The sequence below is a fragment of the Macrotis lagotis genome, chromosome 3, assembly GCF_037893015.1.
Source record: "Macrotis lagotis isolate mMagLag1 chromosome 3, bilby.v1.9.chrom.fasta, whole genome shotgun sequence".
Taxonomy (NCBI): Eukaryota; Metazoa; Chordata; class Mammalia; order Peramelemorphia; family Peramelidae; genus Macrotis; species Macrotis lagotis.
The window spans coordinates 296,565,990-296,573,682 of record NC_133660.1 but is presented as its reverse complement, the minus strand read 5'-3'; the positions used below and the strand labels follow the sequence as shown (position 1 = coordinate 296,573,682).

The following is a 7,693-nucleotide window of genomic DNA, read 5'->3' as shown; positions in this document are numbered from 1 at the left end:
TTATGCCATGAATATTTTTGAAAAAGAACACAGCAACCAAAATCTGGACTATACTTGTGCTTTTTTTGTGTGGCTATGCTGTCCTGAATCATGACAGAATCAGACAAAAATTATGTATCATATTCAAGTCATCACTGACAGGTTCTAGTGATAAGCAAATGGTAGAAATTCTTGTTAAGTGTTAGGAACCTGAATCTTGGTAAACTAAAAATGTTATTCTATTTGGGAACCTAGACAATATCATTACAAGTACAGTGTTACCCTCCCTGGACTACTAAATGGTAGTATTCTGAAAAGAGGTAGGTCTGCTGCATGGAGTAATCTTCCCCTTAGTCCACAGACATCGCCTCATAAACCACCTTGCTGTGTATTAATATCCTATCCCACTCCATCATCCTTGCCCCTGTACTCTAAGTTCCAGAACCACAATGAAATCTATTCTATTGTTGCTCCTGAATGGATTGATTCCCCAAATTGCACTATGAAGTTTCTTTTTCAGATCTTCTGTCACATTTTCAACCTCAAAACAATCCTTCTTTGAGCTGTCATTATCCCAAGGAAGAAAGTGAAGACAAGCACTGTTAAATGACTTGTCAACACTGGAACAGATAATAATTTATTCAATAAGCATTCAAAATTCCTTCAACTTTTCAATTTAAAATGTTAATCTTTGTTTCCAACATAGCTACAAAAACATCTGTACAACATAGCTACAAAAAACTGTGGCTGATCAAACCAATATGAGCTCATAATGCTCTACCATTAGTTGGGCACAAATAGTCTTAGGGAACACCAGGGGTGGGTACTCTGAACTTATAGATGTCACATTTCCTTTGAGTTGCTTCAATTCTGCCTTCCTCATAGTGTGCAGCAACCACACAGATGAGGGCATACCATGCTGCACGGTCCTGTGCCAGTGTCCCCCCATGCTGTACAGTCAATTCTATAGTTATTCAATAAGACCTTCAGGGAGTTTATAAACATATATATGTATATATCAATTTATATATGCATAGAGATAGATATATTTTCAAACAATATTAGAATATGGTCTACTTAACAATGGTTATGTGTTTTCTTGCATTTTTCCCCAAGGCTTAGCAAAGTACATTTAAATAAATGTGATTTTGATCACCCATTCACTTATTTATCAGAGTTTCTAATTCAACACACTTGAAAAGTACATGAAAAGCATTTCTGAGTCAATATATAGGTCTAGCAAATCAGTACTACTTTGGAGGCACTGTGAAACATTAGACATCAAAGATCCCATAGCCAACCACTGCAACTTGAACTATCACCAGTTGTCTTGACTGTCTTTTCACTGAATTGAGATGAATCTTGCAGATTCATCATCACTCTTCATGTCAGTGACTTCATGTAGTTCAGCTTCTTTGACATCCAATTTTTGAACAAATCAAATTTCATGACCCATATTATTTTATTGTTTTTACTTCTGCCACAGTTACAACCCTGCCTTGTCTGTAGGATACCAAACCATAGCTTTGTCTTCTAAATAAAAGCAACAATAGAATTTGTTAATCCCCTGCGTGCCTGAATAACTTTTTAAGGAATAAATGCTCACATTCTGGTGTAAGGAAGGGACTAGAAACAGCACCCTAAAATTGTGCATTTATCCAGCCCTGGTCTGATTACCACAGCAGACAGGGTTCCGAACCTGTGGTGGAAACAAAAACATATACAAAAGCTTTTGCAAAAATTATTCCATTCACCATCAGTATGTGGAATGTTCATACATTAACAATATACAACATTATATCCAATAGACTCGAAAGATGGACAGCTCTTGTTGTGAAAGAACTCTAGTGAGTTCATCCCTATAGAAGCCCTAAGTAACAAGACTTGGAAATCAAGGCCAGCTTACTAAAGGTAAGAGCTGGGTACTATTTTTCTGGAGTGACTGCAGTGAAGGTGAAGAACTGTGAAGATGCTGCAGATTTTTCTAATCAAAACAAATCAAGTCAACAATATTGTATGCCTACTAAAAAGAGTAAATATCAAGGAGAGTGTCACTTGAAGGAAAATGCCACATTACTGTCCTCTGTGTCTATGCTCTCACCATGATGAGCACTGAAGGGATCAAAGAAATAATTTATGAAAACCTGGAGACTCTCATTACCACAGTGTCAGAAGAGCATAAGCTCATAATTCTAGATTAATGCCAGTGTAGGCTCAGACTACCAAGTTTGGTAGGATGTCCTTGGGAGAAATGGATTTGCAAACAGCAGCAGCTATGATCACTTATATCATAACCTTCTCACCACCAACACTGGCTTTCATTTACCTAAATGTAAAACTCCATAGAGGCATCTTCACATCAAGGATCGGCATTCAATATGATTGTAGGGAAAAGACACAGAATGCCTCAGAGAAGGATGATGGCAATATTGTGTGTGTGTGTGTGTGTGTGTGTGTGTGTGTGTGGTGGATAGTTCTCAATTGATCAGAATTATCTTCTTTAGGCTAAATGCTCACATTCAATAGAAGCAGCAGCCCCAAGACCAAATGTCTTTGCAAATTAATGTTAAGCAATTAGAGTACTTTTCTGAGAGGGAACAACTTTTTGCAAACTTGGAGGAAACATGGAGCCAACACACAAATGAGTTGGCAACATTCAGAGATTTGTTGTATGGCATTGTATTTGTTCATCTGGACCAACCCACTCACAAATACTGGTTTGATGAAAAGGATTGGGAAAATTCAGACATTCCTAGACAAAAGCATAGAACTCCACAGGCTTTGCCAGCAGGGTGGTTCATCCAATGTTAAGAAGGCAGCATTTAATTACTGTAAAAATAACGAACAAATGAAGTTTAGAAAGAGATGAAGATTCTTGATGCAGATCAAATTCATTTTTATGGGGATAGCAACAATTTAAAGTGTTTTTATGATGCCCTGAAGACTTTCTGTGAGTTAAGTAACTCTATGGTGCATCTCAGCTACTCATTGTTGAGGACTGATAAGTGATAAAGACTTTATCCTAGAGAGGTGGGCTGAATAATTTCTAGTCAATCAATGCTGAAACCATTGACTTATTTACCTCAGATTAGGGCCAATTCCTTCCCAGTTGAAATTTCAACTAAATGAGAGGTCTGTGGTTTGTTAGACTCCTCTCCTTTGGTAAAACAGGTGGTTCTGGTTGTATTTCAGCTTCAATATTCAACGTGGGCTTTCATTGTTTACCAAAAGTCACCTGGAATTTTCTGTATTAGATAACAAGAGGAGGTTATTCCCCGGGGATTTCAGTTGTCCATCTATATAAAGGTAAAAGGAATAGATTATTTTTTGACAATCACAAGGGGAATCATTCTCTTGTTATTGTTTGCAAGATTCTTCCAAGAATACTTCTAAATAAAGTTGATCCTTCCCCTGAAAGATGATCATCTATCTGAGTGCCGTTATAGTCAATAAGGTGTTTTCTTCTCAACAATTTTAGGAGAAATGCCACAAGCAGAAAATGTGTGTAGATCTGACTAAGGTCTTTGATGTTTTCAGTCATGATGGCTTATGGGAAATTATGTCAGAATTTGACTGCCTGGAGAAGTTCATCAGTATTGTTTGTAATTTCATGACAAAATGTTTCCCCAGATTCTGGATAATGGATGATGCTCTCACACTTTCCCAATCACCAATGAAGTGAAACAAGGCAGTCTGATTGCTCCCATGCTGTTTAGTACAAAGTTTTCTGTTATGTTGTCAAACACTTTCGATGAAGACAAAATATGGTATCAAGGTCAACTACTGTACTTTTGGTAAAATCTACAACATGAAAAGGCTAAGGCTATAAGCCAAGACCAAAGTATAGGGAGTATTGTTGCTTGACTTTTTGTTTGTAGAAGACGGTGCACTCAATGCAGACTCTGAAGCTGAGATGCAATAAAGTATGAATTTATCCTCTGATAATTGTGCTAAGAAAATAAAGGTGCCCTATAAGCCAGCATCACACCATCTTTATGTGAAACCATTGGTTATATTAAATGAATGAGTTCTGAATATATTCAGATATATTCTCTTACCTTAGCACCATACTTTTCAGGGATCTATACACTCATATTGAGTTTTATGCCAGATGTTACCACAGCTAGCTCAGTGTTCTCAAAGCTCCAAAGGAAAGTGTGGGAGAAAGGATGAATTTGATTGACTACTCAAATTCTATGAAATTGAACATGCTGACTTCATTGTTTCATACCTGAGAAACCTGGATAGTTTACCAATGCCATGCCAGGAAACCAAATCACTTTCATTTGAATGGTTTAAAAAAAATTCTGAAAATCACTTGCCAGGGAAAAGAAACCAGATACTCTGGTCCTTATTTTGAACTAAATTCCTCCTAACACTAATACAGAGTGCATAATGCCTTTGTGTTGGTCCACTTTCCAAAAAGACTGTTTTTTTGTGGAGAACTCACATGGGGCAAGTACTCACATGGTGGTAATAAAACGTAATACAAGGATACTATCAATACCTCTCTTAAGATCTTTGGAATTGGGGTGGCTATGTGGTGCAGTGGATACAGCACCTGCCCTGGAGTCTGGAGTACCTGAGTTCAAATCTGGCCTCAGACACTTAATAATTACCTAGCTGTGTGGCCTTGAGAAAGTCACTTAACCCCATTGCCTTGTAAAAAACCTAAGAAAAAGATCTTTAGGATTGATTGGACCATTTGATAGACACTGGAATAGGATATTCCAGCCTGGCATGTCCCCATCAGAGAAGGTGCTGTGTTCTCTGAGTAGGGTAGAATTTAATAGTTTGGCATTATTCTCTGATGTGCATGCTCTCAGGATAAGCACTTCCATGGAAGTTCCAGTTATCTGGAGACTGAAGCTTATGGCCAAAATCAATAATGTGCCCAGATTCTAAAATTATTGACCACAGATAGGAAATAGCCAAATCTTTCTTCAAAATATCTTAAATATCATCCAAAAATTACCAGGAAAGATACACTGTCATATGTGCTTCTCTATGGTCTCTGGGACAGGAAGGATTTCCACCATCCTAGCCTCTATGAAGAGTTCAACCTATGATCATGGAGCTCAATGCTTCTGGTAAATAAAGAATAGACATTGTACAGGGCCCAATCCTGAGCTTTGCCAACAGAAGAACACTATTTAAGAAAGAAAATTTCAGCTTGTGGTACTGGATGAGGCAGATGCTGTAACCTAGGATGTTCAGAATGGCTTGAAAAATGTGATTGATAGCTTAACAGAAAACACCAGGCTTACCTCATCTGTAGTTATCTGTAAAAAATCATCCTTGTCCTCCAGTCTCAGTGTACAGGATTCTGATCTGGTCTCATGAATATTGAATTGATGATGTTCCATCTGAAGTATATGATAGAAGATAATTCTGATGTAAGGAAAAATGGAATTAAAACACTTGACACCCTTTCTAGCGGCAATATGTGAAGAGCACTAAAACACTCTGCAGAGTACTAACATGGCTATTGGGGACATAACTGTGGAGACAATGTATACCTGGACAGGATATCCATTCAAGTCTGACATTGCCAACATTCTTGACTGGATGCTGAACCAAGACTTTATGATGGTCAACAGGACCATGATAACTCTGAATAGTTTGATATTGCATGATCTTCTTACAAAAAATACACTTATTTGAACATTCAGTTGACCTTCACCCTCCAGTTCAAATACCTTTGCTGATCAACATGGCAGACATTTAACACAGTTTTGCCCAAGTGAGAAGACGTAGTTGTGCTCCATCATTGCTACTTTTCAAGTCACCCGAGATATAATTGCATCAGAAGTCTGAAGAAATGCAATTTCCAAGCCCCCACCAATGATGAGAAAACAGAAGACTACTAATTCTCTGACTCATCAGTTGAATCAGTGGTCCCAGAGTTGGAAATGTTTGGAATGTCCAAAAACAAAGTTGACTTTCTTTATTTGGGTAATATGGAATTAATTTGGGTATTACATTTGCAAACTGTTATAGTGGGAATATAAAAGTCTATTTTACGTACTGACTTTACAGTATCCAATTTAATGAAGGATTTTAATAGATAATTTTTACTCTTGAGGGAAAATAACCCACAAAACTACCTCATCTGGAACAGTCTTAGATAATAAAGCTTATTTCTCAAGTGGAACTTATGATAATATCTGTATCTGTTTATTGCTAATTGGATTTATAATTGAAGAAAAATTTGTGATCTTGTAAAAACAGAAAGAATTGCAATAGTTCCAATGAATGCAAGATTTACAGATTTAGAGGATCCACTCCAAATGTTCTTATGACCTATTTGTGACTGAACTGTGGTAAAGCAAAGTATTGATCTGATCCGTCATAGTAATATACCTTTCAACTTGACTTGAACAGAGTGATGCCATTTTAGTATTTTTTAAGAATTAAGGACAACAATGAACCATTTCTTTGGAAGAAAGTATTCAGAGCATAGCAGAGTGTACTGTCTGATTCATATCATCACTTCCATATTTTATGGGAATTATTTTTATATCTGATTTACACCCCACCTAATAATATCACTAGATAGTTGCACTGACTCTCAGTCCCTTATAATACCTGGAAATGTGAAGAGTCAGACTAGGATTAGAATGAGCAGTTCATCCAAAATTTTCATTGTCTTCAGTTCCTTGATGGTCCATTGGCTTCTAGAGGCATCTCCCTAACACTAGTTAAAAGCTCAGAGTAATCTGTTCATTCTGTTCATCTGGCTTATTTCTACTTATTGGTTGTGGGAAAGAAATAAGATATTGAAATTCAATGTTTGAAAACATCATGTTAAAGACCAGAAGAACATGAGGTATAGAGTGAGTGAGCAGTAAAGTTTCATCTAGTAGTCCACTGAATTTATCATTTCAATAATGAAGGGAAAGAAAGACTTTCTGATAATTTCTGGAAGTATTTTCAGATACAGTGCATATAAGAAAAATATAAAGCTAGTCTAACTATGCACAAGAGTTTGAGTAATTATTTAGTATGACCTTCTATATATAGGATATCCTAAGGCCTCATAAGGTAGGTTTCAATTGTGCCTGAGTAGTCTCAACTTCCAATAGACAAGGCAAAGTAATCAGCCTATATCAGGTGATTATTATTTGCAAGGGCACTGTGATAAGTGTAATGAAAAGCAGGGTGAAAAAAATCAACAAACATTTTGTGGGTACCTCTTGCAGTACCTGATACTGAACTAAGTATTGGAGATGCAAACACAAGGAAGAAGGAAGATAATTCATAATCTCAAAGAGGTGCTATTGCAAAAATATTAAAAAAGGAACTGAAAAATAAAGATGAAAATCAGGAGAAAAGCTACTCACAGAATTAGGGGGAAGGAGGTAGATGGAATGGTTGAGAAATTCTGAACATCCTAAGCAAAACTCTGAAGAGAATGGATCCAATTGATTCAACTGGAGATCCAGGGAGAATCTCATCAACAGAAAATGGGTGAAGGAATGTTCTAGGTAGGTAGATGGGGAGAAAACTCCCACACGTGTCCTATCACAGTTAGAGCAAAATAGATTCATTCTATTAGCTGACAAACTAAACCATAGTCTTTTTAATTGTTATGGTCACATGTACTGAATATTGCCATATACACTATGCACAGTAATGTGGTGCTTCTTGATTTTGGATACTCTATAAACATTTCTCCCAAATTGCAAATCATATTGATTAAGGGACAAAACAA

General features: G+C 36.8%; 1 pseudogene; it reads left to right on the top strand.

Annotated features, from left to right (window-relative positions):
• The first annotated feature begins 5,044 nt into the window (after positions 1 to 5,044).
• On the top strand, positions 5,045 to 5,796 carry LOC141519547 (replication factor C subunit 5 pseudogene; annotated as a pseudogene).
• Positions 5,797 to 7,693: the final 1,897 nt, after the last annotated feature.